Genomic DNA, 22,439 nt, shown 5'->3' with positions numbered 1-22,439 from the left:
GGATCTTTCCTCTTCATTTCTTCTGTGCACATGTGGGCAGACTACCTTGAACTTACTGTTAAGAAGGTATTACATTATCCAGAGCCTAGTCAAATATTCAAGTGCTTTTAATTGTTTCAGAGGGATAATATACTTTATGAGCAATACATTGCATTTATTTCTTAAATGCATATTACCTAAAGAATAAAAACAATTGTTTAGATTTTCAAGTGACTTTGTATTCATGTCAGCATGATGAAGTTTAACCAAAAGGTTGTTCCTTCTAACGTCTGTTTCTGCTTGAGTTGTGTTTACTTCCAGAAAAATATAGCTGCAAATACCTGCAAAGAAGCTGCTGAAAACTGCAGTTCCTGCAGCCATCACTCCCTTACTCCATGGTGAACCACCAATTTCCCAGCCAATGAAATGAGAACCCATCTTGGTGACAACCACTTGCCATAGTCAAGGAAGCCCCCTTCCCAGAACATGCACACTGAGCCCCCAACCCTGACCTTATCTTACTTTTGCTCATTATAATAGTAAATTTGCCATCTCTGGGCGGGATTTAGACACTATTTTCTGAACATGTGATGTTTGTAGAAGGATGTTCTAGCATGACCAGGGATTGTATGCACTGAAAACCAATCCATCAGAAATCCCCCTGAATTCATCGGAAATCCTCTTGCCTACTCATTCCAGTAACCTGCACTGGCATCTCCTGATCATTTATAAAAATTCCCACTCTCCTTCCTTTGGGAAGAAGGTGCCTTTAGGACATGAGTCCACTCTTCTCCTTTACTTGGCCAAAGAATAAAGTGCTTCTTTACTTTACCAAATCTGATTTCATTCTATTGGTGTGAGCACACTGGACAGGAGACCTACTTTAGGGGTCTGGCCCAAAGAAGATCGGTAAAAAATTTTGGTAACTCTTCCAGAATGGTGTCATCTATCTCTGAGCCCAGAAGACAGAGAAGGGACCAAGACCATCCTGTCTGATGTTCAGCCACCAGAGTGTGCCTCCCTGACTCCTGAAGCTCCAAATGGATAGTGGCCATACTCAGCCTTTTCTGAGTTTTATCCACTTTGCAGGTACATGCAGAAGGGCAGGAATACATGATTTATTTTGTCACAACAAAGTTTGACCTGGAATCAGAGAGCTCTAAGGTAAAGACACCCAAGGATGTTTCGGTGTGAATAACTCGGCCAGGGGCTCCTGACCACAGGACTGATAACACCCAGAATGGGGGGCCCTGAAAAGGGTGGGGTAAGTCCCCTTCCTATCTGCTATATCTTCTGTTGCTATGGTTGATGGCAATTCTTCTGACCCCCCTCTGTCTCCCCTTAACTCCTTCTCCCAGTCTCTTCCTTCTTTCTTATCCTCTGCTGCTCTGGCCTTTCAATCTCCTTGCAAATGCTGAACCATAGCTCAGCCCTGTCTTGTTTATTTGACTCAGAGAGCACTGGGGGGCCACTCTCACACCCATCTGTGCTCTTGAAGCCATCTGGCTGATGCTGGCAGAAATATCCAATTGCCAGAGGAAATCACGAATAGCCCCTGGGTGCCCCTTTTTTTACATCCTATACCACCAGGGGTTTGCCTGGACTTCTCTACATCCCAGGGAACCTTACAGAGAAAGCCAGACCATCCCCTCACTACTTCAGCTTCTTAACGGGTATCTAGCTTTATCATATAGGAGCTCCTATCGCTAAAAGAAACAATCCTATCCCTACCCCTTCCTTGGTGCTGGAGGAGTCCCTGGGAAAAGAGGAATGAACTCTCCCAGGGATTACAGTGGAAGAATTTGAAAACTTGAGCCCACAAAACCTGATGCCTTAGTACCCACTAGGAGCCTGGCTGTCTAATCCATCGCATAACAACTTGGTCATAGGACCAACAAAGAAAATTAAGAAACCTTATCTGCACCAAGCCCTGCACAATTTGTGTCCCCACTAATCATGATGGACTGTCATTGGGCAGCTGGTCTCAGATAAAGAACCCCACTTTTCCAGTATGGGAAACAGGCATCAACCTCGATACCAAAGGAGAGCTCATTGAGGCGTATCCTAAAACACTGGAGATCTTTTTAATACCATTCTTCATTTGGACTTGTTGTGCCAAAGAACCAAAAATTGGGATGAGACCCCATATGTTCAATTCTTTATAACTTTGTACCAAAATACAGGATTACAAAAATGGTGTCACAAAAACCCATTTTCCTGTTTAACATAATGTTCAAACCTGACAACTTTTGATATTTTACTTTCTCAAGGCAAATCCTGAAAAGATCTTTTTTCATTTCAAGCTATAGCAAAAGATTTGCTCTTTCACCTTAGAAAACTGAGATGCTAAAAATAACTAAAAGTTCATTTAATATGCTATGAGTTGTATGAGAAGTATTTACGAAATATTATAAAAATTACAAGGGATTTTCTAACCTGTTGGTCAAATTTATATTAATAAAATATTGTTCATAGAAATATTTAAAGACTTTAAAAAATTGCAAAAGACTAAACAAATTTCTCATTGTCCATGTTATATCCTAATATTAATCTGTATGGTATTAAACACCACAGTATAATATTGCCAGTCAAATCATAGTTTTAGTTATGTTATATGTCATGGAAGCAAGCAACCAACCTTCCTTATCAGTTGCATTATATTACTCTAAAGCTTCTCTGAAAGTGCTTACTCTCAAAAGCCAGTCAAAGCCAAAAAACAAAAAAACAAAAAGGAACTTCAAATGAGAAGAAAGACAAATCTATAAATTATGTTGTTCTACCTGTTAATTAACATAACAAGAAAAACATTTGCTCTAGTCTGTGGTTAATAACCTCGAGAGAAGTCACTGACAAATGTTTTGTTTGTGGAAATAGCTGAATTTGGAAGATATTCATGAAGGAATTAAGGCCTAGATTGCAAGCTTTTATAGAAGTCACAATTTGTTCCTGGGTTTTAGTTGCTAATTATAAATTTAAAATGCTCTGCTCTTTACGTATAACCTAATAACTACCTGGAACTTTGAGCATCTGTGTAACACATGAGACTCAAAATTAAAGTTCTCCAGCTCTGAAATACAAAAGGAGATACATTAATTCGAAAACTTACTGTATGTAGCCACAACTGAAAGAGCTAAAGAAAGGATTAAACTTCAATTAAGACATGAAAGAAACTGAACTGATTGGAACTAAGGTGAATCATAATACAAGGTAAAAAGTGACATTATCTATATTTTGGAACTTTAATTCTTATGTGCAACCAAGGAGGAGAATTTATTTTATACAAAAACCTAAATTTTCTTTGGCATACTATTTGATTTAACCTGTCTGCTCAGTTCATTTAGACAAACTAACTCGGTTTTATTTAACACAAAACCTAATGAGAAAAATTTTCCTCTCTTACATTCCAACCTGGACTGACAGCAACCCTATTAAACTTGATGGGGGAGGAAAGACCTCTGTCATAAAAAAGCAAGGGAGGAAGCAAATAAGGAAATCAGGACCATGAGAGTCACCTTCTAAAGATATCAGATAACTTAGCCAGCCCAGACAATGATCCTGGGTGGGACTATCTAGATAATCAGTACAAGCAAAAGGTAGACCAATACTGGAATATGTTCCTGAGGGGGAATGAAAGTCATTGGGAAAAAGCCCATAAATTGGAACAAGATCGAAAACATTAGACCAGACACCACAAGAAGAGCAAGAGCTTTCAGTCTTTCTTGAGAGACTAAGGGAGTGTCTGAGTCTCTATTCTACCTTAGACCTGACTTCCCTGAAGGCTGAAGACAGCACAGTCCTGAAGACACATTTTATTTCACAAAGTCCCTCATGCATCCAGCACATGTTACAGAAGTTAGAGTTAGAACCTGACTTTGCCATGTCTAGGCTGGAAGACTTTGTCAACAAAGTGTTCAACAACCAAGATACAGAGGAGAAAGAAAAGAGGAGAGAAAGAGCCAGTGGAAGGCCGCCCTGAAGGCTGTTGTCCTCCAGTGTCAGGCAGGTAAATCGGGAAGGGGATTAGGGGATTGTCCCAACAGAGACAGCTGACACTGGTGAGTGAGCCCCCAATGCCCAGGAAGAATGGGGGACCAGGGAGACTAGGGCCCAAGCAGTGTGCAATATGCAAATAGGAAGGGTATTGGAAAGGGGATTCCCCAGGAGAGGGCAAAGAAAGACACCCCAAACCAGTCCCACCCTGTTCCGGTTTGCTAATGCTGCTATTTTGCAAAACACCAGAAATAGATCGGCTTTTATAAAGGGGGGTTATTTGATTACAAAGTTACAGTCTTAAGTCCATAAAGTGTCAAGGTAAGGCATCAACAATAGGGTACCTTCACTGGAGAAAGGCCATTGGCATCCAGAAAACCTGTTAGCTGGGAAGGCATGTGGCTGGCATCTGCTTGCTCCCAGGTTGTGTTTCAAAATGGCATCTTCCAAAATGTCAGTGTCAGTTCCAACGTCTTCAAAATGTCTCTCAGTTGCAAGCTCCTCCGAGTTCCTTCTGTCTGAGCTCTTGTATAGGGCTATAGTAAACTAATCAAGGCCCATGATGAATGGGTAGGGCCACATCTCCATGGAAATTATCTAATCAGAGTTATTATCTACAGTTGAGTGGGTCACATCTCCATGGAAACAACCTAAGCCAAAGGTTCCAACTTAGTCAACACTAATATATCTCCCCCCACAAGACTGCATCAAAGGAACATTGCTTTTTCTGGGGACATAATATAGCCAAACTGACACATTCCATCCCCTGGACCCCAGAAATACATGATCTTTCCATATACAAAATACACCCCCAAAGGGCTTCCAGATGGCCCAGATAGATAAGGAATGACAAGACAAAGGGGTCCATCACTAGGCTCTTGGGCATATCAGCATAACCTCCAAGAAGCCCTGGCTGACACTGGACAGAGGGGGCAAGGCTGTCAAATTTTTAATCAACATTGGAGCCACTAAATTGATGTTGAAAACCAAACCTAGCATACTTACCCAATAAAAATGCAATATAATGGGAGTATCAGGAAATGCCAATAGTAAATCATTTATAGAACCCCTAGAATGCAAATTAAATGAACAAACTCTGTTACATTCCTTCTTGTACATCCTGGAGTATCCCATCCCTCTAGTGGGAGGAGATCCCTTACACAAGTTAGGGGCAGTCATATATTGACAAAGGGATAAGTTAGAAATAAATGTTCCCCTCTCACAGGGACACAAACTCATCATGTTAATGACCAAAATGGAAAAGGAAAGAAGCCCAGTCAATCCACTCCTAATAGACCTTCTGGGAGTGGACCCTAGAGTTTGGGCACAAGGGCTAGTGGGATGGGCCAAGGAAGCCCAACAGGAAGTAAAGCTAAAACCAGGACACACTGGTCCCAACAACAGGATACAATACCCCCAAAGCAAAAAGCCTTGAAAGGCTTAACCCCCTTAAACAAACAAACAAACAAACAAACAAAACAAACAACAAAAAAACCCTGCTAAGCTAAGAACTCATTCAGTCCTGCAGATCAGCCTGCAAAACCTGATCCTCCCAGTTAAAAAATGGAGAGTATTGCATAGTTGGATAGTACAAGATTTAAGAGTAGTCAGTGATGCCACTGAAGATTTATGGTCCATGCAATTTGTGTAAATATAAAAGATAGCCTGCTCAGCCATGAGTCTTACTTTCCTGCTTAGGCTTCTCTCTAGAACTGAAGCCCTGGATCAAACAAGTCCATGGGCCTATAACACATTAGTTAAAATTCCGTTAGATGTTGTTAAAGGACATAATCTTTCCAACTGCTGGATCTGCCATAGCCAACCCACCAGAGGTTCTCAAGATTCCCTCTGGCTAGAAGAGCACCCAGTTAATAAGTCCATATGGCTACAACACCCCATATTTAGAACCAACAAATCATTCCCCAACTGGATATCTGCATCCATACTAATAGGTTTCATTGTGTGAAAAGCAATGGGAGGCTCCCCTTATGGGCCAAGGTGCCTACTGGTGAGAGAAATTGCCTAGCATTCCAATAAAGACCCCAGATTGAAAGCCACCTGAGGATGAGACAGAACTTGCCTCAACCAATTCCAAACACAACAGGCTAGCTCCTTCTTAGGCCAGGAAAAACCATGGAGCAGCAACTACCCAAGCTGTGATAATAATGACACTGTGCTCTGTCTGCTACTTGTCACTGAGTCTCGGATCTCTCCCAACATCACATCTAAAGGGATAAACACAACAACTGTCTTACCCAGGGAAATTGTGTCTTGGGAAAGGGCTCAATAAGAAAGGGCTTGCAATTGCTACCCAATGCCTGGGCACCGATAAGACAATTGGCATGTGAACATGAGGTTATGTGATCCTTTCCCTAAAAAACATTCACCTATACTCCAATTTGTTTAAAATAACAGACAGCAGACCCAATATCATCATAGAAACAAGTGGGGATTAGGGCTAATTATCCTAAAAGCCTCTTTTTTTGTAGGCTCTCTCATCAGCCTAGCTGGAGGCATCCTCTCAATGCTGTGGCAGCTCAGAACATTACCATTGCCACAGTCAACCTAGTACAGGAGATGCGTCAAGAATTCCACCTCCTTCAAAAATCCCTGCACTCACTGGCCAAAATGGTGTTAGACCATAACATTGTCCTAGACTATCTCTTAGCAGAGCAAAGGTGTGTGTGTGTGTGTGTGTGTGTGTGTGTGTGTCGGGGGTGGGGGTTCGGGGGGTGGAGGGGAGTGTTGTGCCATAGCTAATACTTCCTTTTGGTTCTAATTCAATACCACAATACAGGTTAAAGCTATCATTAAAACCATTCTAGAGCACACTATATGGCTCAGAGGTCAAGTCAAGGGCCAGCCAGCAGCAGATATCAGGAACATAGTGAAACAAGCAATTCCCAACTTTACCTGATTTCTCCCCTTCCTAGGACCCCTAGTGGCAATTTTGTTGTTACTCATATTTGGGTGACTCATATTTGTTGAAAACTGCAGTTCCTGCAGCCATCACCCTCTTGCTTCATGGTGAATCACCAAGTCACCAGTCAATAAAATAGCGAGAACCCATCTTGGTGACAACCACAAGTTCCTGCCTTGCCACAGCCAGGGAAGCCCCCTTCCTGGAGCATGCACACTAAGACTTCAACCCTCATCTTACCTTAACTTTGCTCATTATAATAGAATATTGTCTGCATCTGCATAGGATTTAGTCACCATTTTCTGGACATGTGATGTATGTAGAAGTATGTTCTAGCATGACCAGGGAATGTGCACACTTATAACCAAATCTTTAGAAATCCCCCTGAAATTCTTTGGAAATCTCCTTGCCCGCTTGCACCATCCACTTGCATGCACATTCCCTGATCCCCTATAAAGAAATCCCACTCATCTCCTTTCAGGGAGAAGTTGATGTTATTTGGCCAAAGGAAAAAAAAAAAAGTGCTGCTTTATTTTACTGAACCTGGTTTCATTCTATTGGTGAGAGTGACATCAGACAGGAGACCCATCTTGGGAGTCCAGTTCAAAGAGGGCCAGCAACATTCAGTGTTTATCAGTTGAGAAACAGCTTCCGACTGCTATGACACATAAAACTGTTAACATGGCATACATATAACAGAAGTCCAATTCTACCAGCTTTTATTCTGGCAGAATCTACTGTGCTATTGCTGATGTTATTAAGGCCAACCCAGAAACTAACACAATATCAGTTGCAAATACAAAGTGATGGAACTTTAACAACTGATTACATTCAATGGGAAGTGTACACACATGTAACAAAGAACAAACATTTTAGCTAATAAATCTCTAAGGCTTTTACCTTTTTTTTTCACTCTACACAGATATTATTTTAATTTCAGCATCTTAGGTGGCTAATAGACAGTTGAAGAGACAAAAAAACATCTGCATTTTTTTTTCCAAAACACACATACACAAAATGTGAGAAGTGTCACAAAGGTCATTAAAATGACATTTTAAAAAGTTATGGTATTGGTGCTATGAAATATCTTGCTAAGAATCCCTTGATTCTTTCAATATTCAACATATGGGGATGTTTTATGATAATTTCAAGATGTAGATTGGTGTGTGTGTGTCCATATGTTAGAGTTTGTATGCATAAAAAGTAGAAAAGCAGAAACTTATTTACAGTGATATCAAAAATGATTTAAAAATAATGAAGTGTGATTATTATATATGTTTTATCACCACACTATGGCTATTTCTAAATACACCCAGAAAAGTGGCTCTTAACGTGAGATTCATGCATAATCATCAAAAGTAGCTAAATCCCCTGAAGTTATGTAGAGTGTTTGGTTTGTTTTCATTCATTTTTATTTTTACTGGGATGAGAGAAAGAACTGATATTCACACAAGGCAACATAGTTTGATGCCTAGACAGGCCAGGCCAGGCATTCTTTCTGACTTGATGAAAGTTTTTAAGATTTCATATTTCATCTTGGCATTTAAAACATTCATGGCTGTAACTATATTCTTAAGATGAAGATAAGTTCCTCGAAAAAAGTTATCACTAATTCATCTAGTATTTTCCACAGAATGTCTGATTTTATTTTTGTGAGAAATAAAGTTGCTGACATTTACATGATATGACAGTATCGTGTAAATGTACATTTGACAGTAATATATATATAAACAAGCAGTAACAAATCATTCTAGGTGCTTAATATAGCATTATTTCAGCACAGGAAAATGGTACCTCCTATAATTTGATTATTGCGGACTATTCTTTGAATAAAAAGCATATCTTTTCATTGGTAAACAATGCCATTTCCCTTTTTTGGTGTAAAATAAAATTAGATCAATTTGTCACTTTTAATAACATACAAAGGTGATCACCATATTTTATTACATGCTTAGTCAAAAATATTGCCAAGATAATCCCACTTATAGGGCAAGAATAACTATATTAAATATTATTAATATTTTCCCCAAGCCCCAAGAACACAAGGTATAGACAGAGAAGCAGGATATTAATAATTTCATGTTGTAAATTGAGCTTCGTAGCTTGGTTTTTATGAAAAATACTAAACATTAATGGAAAACTTTGACAATACACCCTACAAAGATATTGGACATAAGAAATGTGTAATATAAAAAATGTGTAATAGAGTAGAATATAATAAAATAGAGGTCAGTATGGTCAAGGAATACAAGTCATTTAAAAATTATCTGTATCATTATGTTTTAACTCTCTCCCTTGGTCTATGAGAAAATATTTACAGAGGACATCCACAAACGATTCAAGAATCAAAACTTAATTAGAACCTCCAGCATTTATTTTATGTGTTAACTTGACTGTTTTGGTGTTTAGCTATTTGGTCAAACACTAGTCTAGTTGTTTTGGTGGAGGTATTCCATAGATGGAATTGGCATCTATAATCAGTTGACTTTAAGTAAAAAGGTTATCCTTTGTAATGTATGTGGGCTTTGTTCAATCTGTTGGAGGTATTAAGAATGAGAACTAAGGGTTTCAGGGTTGAGAAGGAATTACAACTGTGCCGTTTGAATCTGTTATGGACCCCAGAAGAGTCATAATCCTTTAATCCAATCTTCTTGGGTAGAACATTTTGATTGAATGTTTCCATGGAGCTGTGACCCACTCAACTGTGAGACCTTTTTATTAGATCATTTCCATGGAGGTGTTACCCCACCCATTCAGGGTAGGTTTTGATTAGTTTACTGGAGTCCTTTAGGGGAGCTCACAGAAAGAAGGAGCTCAGAGAAACTGAGAGAGATATTTTGGAGAGAAGAAAAGAGCCAACTCAGACACAGATGCTTGGAGATGCTTGGAGATGCAGACAGAAGGATGTTTGCAGATGCTAAGCTAAGAGATGAAGCCCAGAATTTGACCTGGAGAAGCTAAGATGGATGCTCAGATACTTATAGAAAGACACTCTGGGAGAAAAAGCAAGGATGCACAAAGTCTGAGAAGGATAAGCTAAGAGACACAGAAGCCCATAGACATTTTGGAGAAAGCCATTTTGAAAGCAGAACCCAGGAGCAAAGGACTAGCAAACACTAGTCACATGCCTTCCCAGCTGACAGAGGTGTTCAGCACACCACTGGCCTTTCATCATGAAGGTATCCCCTTTTGTTGCAGGATAGTTATTGTTCTAATATGCTTTGGACAAAAGCAACAAAGGAAATTTAAAGGCAGTACCCTTTCTCAAAACTACAGAAAAGAGTTAAAGAGCTGCATTTACCCGGAAAACAGTGAATCAAGAAAACACCAATTCAAAGAACCATAGGAGAAGCTCCTGGCACTTTTCCTGGCCCTTCCCTCAACTCCTGTGCCCAAGGCAGTGTGAAGCAGCCAATGATCCCTTTGTAGGTCCTTGGTCTTGTTCCAGCTGGCAATGACTGACCTGGGAAACTCCTTTCTGGCTTTCCCCTGTCTCCCAGACTTTGCCTTCCAGGCAAAAGCTATTTGAGACAGTAAAAATAGTGTAAGAAACAATTGAGTCAGGCAACTTTGGGTAAAGGCTTACCTTCTTTAAATTCCACAGTGTAACACTTAGGAGTGGTAGAAGGTCTATTCCCTGGGGAAGTAAATGGGACATTCAAATTCCTGTAAACGGAAGAACCCCTAAGGCCACTAGTAAGCATAAGCCCAAGATAGAACACAGGCCAAGAAAAGACAGGGAAGGCCCTTCCTTTATTTTGCATTTGCCTGAGGCTGACCTTCTTGATAGGGGAAAGATGAACTCTGAAGGAGAGTAGCAATCAATGCAAAGCCAATTTGCAAAGACTGTGAAAAGTTTTTTTTGTTTTTGTTTTTGTTTGTTTGTTGGTTGGTTGGTTTGCATTGGTTTGTTTGGTTTTGTTAAGTCTTGGCAAAGATATTGGACATAAGAAATGTGTAATATAAAAAATGTGTAATAGAGTAAAATATAATAAAAGAGAGGTCAATATGGTCAAGGAATACAAGTCATTTAAAAATTATGTGTATCATTATGTTTTGACTCTCTCCCTTGGTCTAGGACAAAATATTTACAGAGGACATCCACAAACGATTGAAGAATCAAAACTTAATTAGAACCTCCAGTATTTATTTTATGTGTCTCACAGGTTTCTTAGTCTTTTTTCACTTTTTCTAATCATTTTTCTCTCTGGTTCTCAGCCTGACTCATTTCAATTGCCTTGTCCTTGAGTTGACTGATTGTTTTTCTACCTGCTTCAATCTGCTGTAGAAATCCTCCTGGGAATTTTTTATTTCAGTTACTATGGTCTTCAACTCTAGTAGTTCTGTTTGGTTCCTTTTTAAAATTTCTATCCCTTTATTGAAATCCTCATATTGTTCATTCATTATTTTGCTGATATCCTTTAGTTTTTTCTCTGTCTTGTCTTTCACTTCCTTGAGCATATTGAAGATCGTTTTTTAAAAAGTGTTTGTCTGGTATGTCTATAGCCTGGTTCTTTTGTTGATATTTTCAGGATTTTATCCTCTTCCTTTAGATGGGCTGTCATTTCCTGTTTCTTTATTGGTCTAGTAATCATTTGTGCACACTGTGCATTTTAATATATTAAAATGTTTGCTCTTTGATTTAGTCCCTAAGCTTTGTTTCCTGAGTTTGCATCCACATAGCGACATGACAGAGATTTTCTTGAGTGCCAAGACTTAATAAGTAATAATAAGTCTATGATTTAGACATAGAATATATAAAGATATAATTAGCAAAAGTTTTAAAAATGGTGGCACTATAGAGGGTATAAGAGTAGTGTGTATGTACACAATTAAAATTAAGTTGGTATCAAGTCAAATATAATTGTTATATTCATGTTATATATTTGATGTTAAACTTTAATCTCATAATAAACACAAGAAAATATGTGAAAAACATATCCAGAAAGAAATGAGAATAGATTCAATACAGTAGTAATATGAAAATACGAATGTAGGTATTAACAGAAGTAATGAGGGTCAAAAAGTTATGACTTGCATTGATTAAATATCAAAATGTCAGAAAAAGCTCTTGCATTATTAGTAGTTACCTTAAATGTAAACAGATTAAACTGTCCAGTCAAAAGGCAGAGATTAGCTAAATGGATATAAAGCATGGCCCAACTCTATACTGTTTACAAGGGACTCACCCAAAATTCAAAGAAATAAGTAGTCTGGAAGTGAAAAAGGATGGAAATGGTAACCATACAAGCATAACCAAAAGAGAACTATACTAATATCAGAAAAAAATGAACATTAATTAAGAAACTTTTAAAAGGGACAAAGAGGGTTATTATGTATTCTAAAAGAGTAAATTCAAAAAGAACATTGCAGTTATGAATATATATGCACCTAACTCAAGAGCCACAAAATATATGAAACAGAGATTGACAGATTTGAGGAGGGGAATAGATGGTTCTATATTAATGAAGGAGACTTCAATACACCACTTTCAATATTGCATAGAACATCTAGACAAAAGATCAATAAGGAAATAAAAGACTTGAATGATACTTTAAACCAGCTAGTTTTAACATAAATTTATAGAACTTCAACCAACAGCAGCAAAACACACATTCTTCTCTGGTGCACATTGATCATTCTCTAGTATAGATCATAGTTTAGAGCACAAAACAAGACAATAAATTAAAAAAATATATTCTCCAACCACAGTGGAATGAACTAGGAATCAATATCAGGGGAAGAAATAGAATATTCACAAATGCATGGAAATTAAACAACATATTCTTAAACAACTAATAGGCCACAGAAGAAATCACAAGGGAAATTAAGAAATATGAGGTAAATGAAAATAACAATACAACATATCAGAACTATGGGATGACAAAGGCAGTGCTGGGAGGGAAATATGCAACTCTAAATGCTTAAATTGAAATGAAGAAAGATCTCAAATCAGAGTCCTAAACTCAAAACTGGAGAACCCAGAAAAGAAGAGTAAACCAAAAGTGAGCAGAATTAAGGAAAAAGAAAAAAAAAAAACAAAGAAAACAAAAAACAAAGACCAGTTCTTCCTCTTTTGCTCTAAAGCATACTGCCTGGTATCCAAGTGAAATGCTAGATCCCCACATAGTGCTGTTAACATCAGATTATGTAATAAGAATTTACTCTCTACATGAGCCTCAAACCCCTGCTAAGGTGATTGTACTTTCAGAAACAGAAGAGGAAAGCATAATACTCAGTAAAGGGAGGTCATATACCACATCTCTAGGAGATAAAGCACTTGAATTTGACATTGAGCCTCTGGCAGCAGTCCCGAAGAATATATTTGGACAAAAAGGCAAAGACAAAGTAGTGGCATACCCATTGTACATCTTATATGAGAATGGGAAGACTTTCGTTACATGTATTACACAGCCCTATAAGGAATCTTGGAAGGCTGTTAGGTCCATTACTCATGCATCCTGCAGTTGAAGATAACTATGGTTATAATGCTCGTAATATACTCTGCTTACCTGTATCTCAAACACTTTAGCCATTGCTACTGAATCAGGAATGCTGTTACCACCGTGTTGTGCTAGAATGGGAAGAAGATGATGGCCAAACATCAGAAAAGTCCTGGGATCCCCGGACCGACCTCATTCCTTCTCTGTATGTGTTTGAATGCATTGCGTTGGAGCTTGTTCTGAAACTGGCATCTGGAGAGGATGATGACTTTGATTCTGACTTTTCTTGTTCAATCAAACTTCACAGAGATCCTAAATATCTCTGAAGATAGCACTGTACTCATGAAGCTGGTGTTCATAGTATTGGACTAACTTGGTGTTCTAGTTTGCTAATGCTGCAGAATGCAAAACACCGGAGATGGATAGGCTTTTATAAAACAGAGGTTTATTTAACTACACAGTTACAGTCTTAAGGCCACAAAGCATCCAAGGTAACACCTCAGCAATCGGGTACCTTCACCGGAGGACGGCCAATGGCGTCCGGAAAACCTCTGCTAGCTAGGAAGGCAGCTGGGGTCTGCTACAAAGCTCCGTCTTCAAAACGGCTTTCTCCCAGGACGTTCCTCTCCAGCAAGCTTGCTCCTCTTCAAAACATCACTCCCAGCTGCACTCAGTGAGTTCCCTCTCTCTGAGTCAGCTCATTTATATGGCTCCACTGATCAAGTCCCACCCTGAATGGGCGGGGCCACACCTCCATGGGAACATTTCATTAGAATCATCTCCCACAGCTGGGTGGGGCACATTCCAAGCAAAGTCTGCCCCACAAGATTACAAAGATAATGGCATTTGGGGGACACAATACATTCAAACTGGCACACTTGGATTCATAAACTTCACAAATTTCTTGGGTCAGATGAAGAAGATAAGGACAGTTTACAGGAACTTGCTACAGAACAGAAATGCTTTGTAGAACACATCCTTTGTACAAAGCCATTGCCATGCAGGCAGCCAGCTCCAATTCGAGGATTCTGGATCATCCCTGACGTTCTGGGGCCCATGATGATCTGCATCACCAGTACCTATGAATGCCTCATAAGGCCCTTATTAGGCACAGTCCATCTAGACTCTGCTCCTCTGCTTTGTACCCGAGAAGATGTTGAAGCAGCAGTGTCTCCCCTCTGTATTCTGGCTGAAACCCCAGATTCATTTGAAAAGCATATAAGAAGCATTTTGCAATGTATTGTTGCCAGCCCAGCATTTTTTAAATCATCTGAAAAGGATATGGCCCCTCCCCCTGAAGAATGTCTTCAGCTCATCAGCAGAGCCACACAGGTCTTCAGAGAACAGTACATTCTTAAACAGGACCTGGCAAAGGAAGAGATTCAACAGAAGATTAAATTATTGTGTGACCAAAGGAAGAAGCAACTAGAAGATCTCATTTACTGTTGAGAGGAAAAGAAAAGTCTTAGGGAAATGGCTGAGCGCTTAGCTGACAAATATGAGGAAGCCAAGGAGAAACAAGAAGATATCATGAACAGGATGAAAAAAGTACTTCAAAGTTTTCACTCTCAGCTCCCAGTTCTTTCTGATAGTGAGAGAGACATGAAAAAACAATTACAGCTGATACCTGATCAACTTCAACATTTGGGCAATGCTATCAAACGTTACTATGAAAAAGACTATCAACAGCAGAAGATGAAAGAGGTACTAAGTCCTCAAAACTCACATTACTCTCCATGCCTACTAGTGCAAGTGCCTTTAGTCCATCCTGAAGAAGGGTGAACGCATAAGAGAAATTGTGAAGCAAATCAATGAGATCCAAAATCATAGTCTCTTCAAAACATTGTGCTTGGAGAACTGGATATCCATATGCAAAAGATGAAAGAGGATCCTCCCCTCACAAATATATACAGAAATTAACTCAAAAAGGACCAAAGACATAAAGGATCAGAGATTATAAAACTTCTAGGAGAAAACATAGGAATGCATTTTCAGGACCTTGTGTTAGGCAATGGTTTCTTAAACTTTTCACCAAAAGTATGAACAACAAAAATATACAGATATATAGGAGTTTAAAAACTTTTGTGCATCAAAGACTTCATTACAAAAGTTACAAGACAGCCTATAGGTTGAGAGGAAATATTTGGAAACCATGTACCCAGTAAGGGTTTAATATCCAGAATATATAAAGAAACTCTACAAATCAACAATGAAAAGACAAACAATCCATTTTAAAAAATGGGCAAAAGACTTGAATGGACTTTTCTCCAAAGAAGATAAACAAAAGGCCAAAAAGTATATGAAAAGATCATCAATACCATCAGTGATTAGGGAAACATAAATTTGATACTATCTCATAGATGCTAAAAAAGTACTAAAAAATGGAAAACTGAAAGTGTTGCAGAGGAAGTATAGGAAGACTGGTTCCTTGTTTGTAGAAATGTAAAATGGTGCAACCACTATGGAAGATAGTTTGATGATTCATCAGAAAGTTAAATGCATAATTACCATATGACATGGCAATTGCAGTTCTAGGTATATACCCAAAAAACTGAAAGCAGGAAATTGAAACAGATACTTTCACACTGATATTCATAGCAGCATTATTCACAATTGACAAAAGGTGGAAGCAATCCAAATATCCATCAACTGATGAACAGTCAAACAAAATATGGTAGATACACAATGGAATATTATTCAGCTGTATAAAAGAATGAAGTTCTATAAGTGCAAAAACATGGAAGAACCTTGAAAACACAATGTTGAGTGAAATAAGCCAGACACAAAAGGACAGAAGTATACAATACCACTGATAAGAAATAATCAGAAAGAACACATTCACAGCATCAGAAACTAGAATATAGGTTATAAAGGGCTGGGATGTGAGTAGGGAGTGGGTTGTCAATGCTTAAATAGAACAGAATTTCTATTTGGGTTAATGGAAATTTTTTGGTAATGGATAGTTGTGATAGTACAACATATTGAATGTAATTAGCAGCACTACTTCAGTGTGGTTAAAACAGGAATTTTTGTATTATTTAAAGGTTACTAGAATGAAAATTTTTTCCAAAGTCTGTAGGACTGTATAATACAAACAGTGAACCCTAAGGTTAACCAGCAACTATACCATTATAAAAATGTTCTATCATCAATTACAACTGGCACAACTATGGACTTGTAGACCGAATACAGCACACTAATTCAAGATGTTAATAATGGGGTGGTATATGAGAATTTTGTATTTTATGCATAATTTTCCTGTAAACCTACAACTTCTCTAATTAAAAAAAATGTTAAGAATCTTTAGCAGCATCAATTAATACAAGGCTGGAGATTAGGAAATTTTGAAAGAAATGGTGGAGAAATGTTCTTTTTCCTCAATATCATTTACTGCAGCAGTTTGTGGCTTGATACTAAGCTTGCATGTTTGTTTTGTTTTGTTTTGTTTTTCTACTTCCTTATAGACATTTTCCTGATTTCTGCACAAAGATGTTATAAATGCAGGAGACATCTTCCCTTCTTGCTCCTCTCTCTTCTGGGAGGACAAGACAGGAAGTGACTAACAGTGTAAAGCTCACAGTGAAGAGACTCAGAAAGTTAAAACTTCAAATAAGCAAGAAATAAGCAGCATCCTTACTCTCCGATCTTTCTGACACTCCTTCTGAAACTCAGAATAACACTACTGTGTAAATATCTCTGTCCATCTCCAGGAAATATAATCAGAAGAGAATTGTTCTTACTTGCCAAGTTGCTTGGTATTTGATAGAATTTGGTAGCATAGTGTTTCCTACATTGCATATGCTAATGTTACATGTTTCACTCCTCCAAATCTAGGCCATGACTCCAAAAACTTCTTCAATATTTAGAATTCTTCTCTATTACCTACCCTCACTAACCTTTGTTAACACCAAGGCAGCTTTTGGATCATGCATGATTCATTTTTAGATTTTTGATTGTCCAGATCTCTGGCACTTGGGTACTTACTAACTACCACCATGAGCTCCTATATACTAAAGGAAAATTTTAAAAGCTCAAATCTAACCTTGGTGATTTAGCAAGAAATTCTTGCCTTTACAAAAATAGATTAGGGGAGCAATGACCAGAGAAAGAGTGGAGCTCATTTATACTATGGAGGCAATATGTAAAACTGAGCACCAATATTTGCTTATCTATCTATCTCTTACTATACAAATTTTTGTTTTGTGAATGTTTTCTGTCCTGCAGTGAATCTGATAGCTTTTAATAGCATAGCTTTTAATAGCAGAGTTCAATTATCCCTGCTACCCTGTGAGCAATGGAGCCCTAAAGAAAGCAAGTCTATTTTAATCTGAATATCTAGTGCTATTTAAAAAATCTGTGGACTTTGATAGTTTTTATTATAAGGAACTCTGAATTCTGACCTGATTCTGTCACTAGGTTGTTATTAGTTTCATATGTTTGCTGTATATTTGAAACTTTCTATATTTTGAGTTTGTCTCAAAGTTTTCTTTGGTCCCTTGGACATATCTGTTAGATTATAAATTTAAATTTTTGTCATCTAAACCAAAATGTTCACTAGACTCCTCTTTAACTGAGCTTAGAGAAGCATAAAACAATGATGGAATTGATAATTTCAGCTGATGTTTATTTCCTTTTAAATTTAATGAATATATGAAGAACAAATGAAAGGAGAAGATATATAACATGTAGGTTTTATGAAATAGAAAAATGCAATGGAAATTTCTATTTCAGTTTTGTTTTATTCTGACTTTGGCAGGAGCCACTTCTCTACATGTTGATAGATGGTTGTATAAGTGACAAATGTCAGGACAGTATAAACCTTGAATATAAACAGTCACATCTCAAATTAGTTTGTGTGACTGCTTTTAAAATTCAAACTACTTTTCACAGTTAAAAAGAAAAAAAAGAAAAGAAAAGAGTAGCAAGTCACAGATGAAAAAGCTATGCCTATCTCAGGAGTCAGGTAAAGTTTTCAGGTTGTAAAAGCTATAAACACTTTCCTCAGGACCAAACATATGATAAATTAGCTTAGAATTTAGGAAAGCAGAAAGTGAACTACTACAACAAACTGTAAAAGGAGAAATCATAAGCCTTCTGTGTATTCTCTGGATTTTACTTTGTAGCTTTACATTTCACTCAAGATCTGATTGTAAAAACTATACAGTTGTGGTCAAATTTATTTCACATTCAATTTAGTAATTTACTTTGTGGTTTTTATTATATTATCTCATAAATTAGGCATATTTTCTTGGCAAAGTGGTGAATAAGGTGCATTTTTGATTGCATGCTTTCTGATACTGTCCTTTAGTTTGCACTGGAAGTCACTTTTACCAAAGAAACTAGTGCAGATAATAAAATAACAAGACATGAATTTACACTGAATAGTCCTATCCAAGGCATCATCATCCAGAATTAGGAATGTGAAAGGACCCTGAAATGCATCTGTTTTACATTGAGTTTGAAGGGATGGAGGCTGGAAGAACTAAATTTATTTGCCCTATTTCCTGCGGCTTTGCCCAATGCTAAATCCTGGTTAATATCACATTTTAGAAGAGAGCATCTGTGGGTTAATCTTGTTTAATGGTTATTATACCTGAAGGTACAAAGATACTAAAACAATCATCAATTTGACATCTATAAAGGTAAATGGCATGTACTCTCAAATGTACTCACTGAAGATAATGCTTAGGATTGCCTGCTGTTTTCTAGTCCTGAGACATCTATATACATCTTTGTGGAGTAGTTCATGCAGTGTTTAATCAAAAGTTGCAATGTTTTTTATTTTTCCGCAGTGTGCAGCAAAGGAAAAGATAACTAACCATTCTCCCCAATGTTCTTAAATTCAATTGGGTGCATACTATATTATTGTTTTCTGCTGTTTTCCTTTGCTGAAGACTTAAAATCATTTTGATACCATTTTTCATCACAGTTTCTACAAACAGGAACATGGGAAAAGAGGCATTCTAGGCAAGTAAAAAACTGTGAATGGTTCTTGCCAATCCCCTAGTGTCTCTTGCTCTGAGTCATTTGTGTTCCCCCCAAAATATTTCAAGGTTCTAAAGAGAATCTTACCTTATACTTATTGGTATAAAGCCATGATGATGAACACATATGCATCATTTTTTACAGCAGTGATGAAAATAGTCTTGTCAACATCACTCTAAACATACACATCCCAACAACCTTCAACCTCTAATTGGGGCATTAGGGGAAGTAGCACAAACAATTTCATATGAGGTCACCCTAGCAATTATTCTCCTGTCCCTCATGCTAATAAATGGATCATTCACACTATCGACCCTAACCACCACCCAAGAACATACATGACTAATCCTACCAACATGACCCCTAGCTGTGATATGGTTCATCTCCACTCTAGCTGAAACCAACCGAGCCCCCTTCGATCTCACTGAAGGTCAATCAGAATTAGTATCTGGCTTTAATGTAGAATACACAGCAGGCCCCTTCGCCTGTTCTTTATGGCCGAATATGCTAACATTGTCTTAATAAACACTCTCACCGCCACTCTATTCTTCGGCGCATTACACATGGTCTTTTGAAACCACACGGATCTATCCCAGAAATTAAAGGAGATTTCTCAATTCAAAGGAAAAGGAAAAACACTTTGAAGTCAATAGCCTTCTGTATTGGTAAGTTCAGCAAATAATATTTTATAAGAAAAGAGAAAGAAACTGTACTATTTATTTAAAAATATTTAAAAATAAGAAAAATATCTTGGACTTCACAGGATGTTAGACTAAGAATAGTAAAATGAGCTAAGAACTCTTAAATGTTTATTCTAGGTAACTGGCATTTTTGAAACAATATTGATCACAGTAAAACTTCTTTCAATGGATTGTTAGATTGTATGTAGAAACTCTATTTTTTTTTTCTTTAGAGTATGGATGAATTTTTAAATATTTCTCTGGTATTTTGCCTTAGGCTTTCTTCTGCAAGAAAACCGAACAGAAATTTCCTGAAGAGGTTTCTAGTGAGGTGGAAGAATGGAAGTGACATTGAATAAAGCTAATGCAAACAAAACTTTGATTCTCTATTTAAAGCTTCATGGAATCTAACCTTTTAAACTTGCATTTTGTGAGCACACAAATGACCTTTAAAACTAAATGGTAAAATCCGTTGTTAGAGTCATTGTAGTTTGATACTGGTGGTGGGTGTTGAATTTTTTTTTTCCTTGACATATCCTTAGAAATGCTTCTGTGATCCAATAAATGGTGACTATTAAGTAGCAGAAAAAAGAGGAAAAAAAAAAAAGCATGGTTGGAAGAAAACTGCATTGTCTATAAATATGTATACTAATGTAAGCAGATAATCAAAGCAATTTTCCAGTGGTTTATTAACAAATGTATCTCCTAAAATATCCAAAAGCATTGGGTAAACACATCCCATTTAGGCTGTCAGCATACAAATTTAGGGGGCAGAATCTAAATTCAGAAACTATATGTGCCTCTTTCACAATAATGCAGCCTTGGACAATTTAATTAGCCTTCCTAAGTCTTCCTGCTGTAATCTAGATAATCAGGCCAAGGCTATTATCTTCCTTATAGGGTTTTGTGGAATCTTAAATAAGATAGTATTTATATATCAACTAGTTAATGCCTGGTTGACACTCATAATTCAATGTATTTGAGAAATTATGGATATTATCCAGGAAGACTTTTGCATACATTGATTTTGAAATTTAATATTTCATGATTTCTGACATTTCTTTGTAATTGTTCACTTATTTTTATGTTTATATGTTTTCCTCTTTAAATACATTGTGACCATTGTCCTTTTGAAAAGAAGATCAGCACAATGCACATAGTACATATTCAGATAATATTTCTTTACTATAAATTTTATATTACAGAAAATGATTGCTATTAAACAATTCAGTTAATGGCTAAATCAATGTGGGTTTCCTGGTGCCCTTATTGATAGATATCTCTTTGTTATTTTTTTTCTATAGCATGTTATTCATTAGAAGGAGTTAACTCCTGATCTATGACTTTCATTCCTTGGGGTAGGCAACTTTTCAGAACCTTTTATTTCTCCTGCTATTTCCCCCTTGTTTCTAGAAGTTCCTTTTTTTCCTAGAAGAAGTACTTTTATGTTTTTATGTTTTTTTTTTTTTCTCCTTTGCTGACATCCTTGGATGGTTGTGACATTGTGATTCTGCTCTCTGCTTAAAGTCAGTGTCCTTATCCCATAGAAATAGAAACTCTATTTTGGAAGAGTTTCATCACATTATATAATTCAATTATTTTAATACTACTCTCTTGAAATGAGTCTATTATTTTGAGATTTCAGATTAATGGTATGTAAACATTCTTATCTCTCCATGGCTAAATATCGTTTATTGACAGTCATAACCAAATTTAGATGGAATTATCAGATTTTATCTATTTTGATCATATGTTATATCTATGATGACTTTATATCTATGATGACTATAACTTAAAGCAATATAAATACGAGTGTATTTATATAGATAGTATGTGTGTGTATGTGTGTGTGTGCATGTGTGTAGATATATACCAAATAACATTCTGAATGAATGTTTTTGAAATGTCCAGATAGAATATAAAGAATCAAATAACTGTAGTCATACCCTGAAGATTCATGGATTGGACAGCAATAGCTATGTATAGGGATTGTTAGAAGTAAATTTTTTGAAAATAGCTGTGTATTTTATTAGTGAATGCTTCCTCTTATAAGAATCTCAGCTGCAACACAATAAGTGGTATGATTGATCCATACATGTTTTATCACCAAGGAATATGGACAGCAATGAAGCAGTTAAAGCATGTGATGTGGAAGTGCTAAGAGGTATTAAGTATTGGTAAGATGGGGAGTTTCTTCAGATGTTGCTGGTCAAGAATGACAAGAAAGGAAATTGACATGGATAAGCACAAACATGAATCCTGGGAACTGGAGGATAGCATTCCAGAGAACTGAAAACTAAAAGTAAAAATTAAGAGGAAAAACTTGAGGATTCAGGGAGGAAAGTTTAAAAATCATATAAAATATTGAATAGAGAGCAAAGCAAGTCCGTAAACACAGTTGTTGCAAATAGGTTTGAAACTACAAGTTTTATCATTGAATTC

General features: G+C 37.1%; 1 pseudogene; it reads left to right on the top strand.

Moving 5' to 3' along the window:
- Positions 1-3,139: 3,139 nt before the first annotated feature.
- On the top strand, positions 3,140-20,346 carry LOC119508326 (annotated as a pseudogene).
- Positions 20,347-22,439: the final 2,093 nt, after the last annotated feature.

This window comes from Choloepus didactylus, chromosome 1 (genome assembly GCF_015220235.1).
Source record: "Choloepus didactylus isolate mChoDid1 chromosome 1, mChoDid1.pri, whole genome shotgun sequence".
NCBI lineage: Eukaryota > Metazoa > Chordata > Mammalia > Pilosa > Megalonychidae > Choloepus > Choloepus didactylus.
This window is presented reverse-complemented; position numbering and strand designations above follow the sequence as displayed.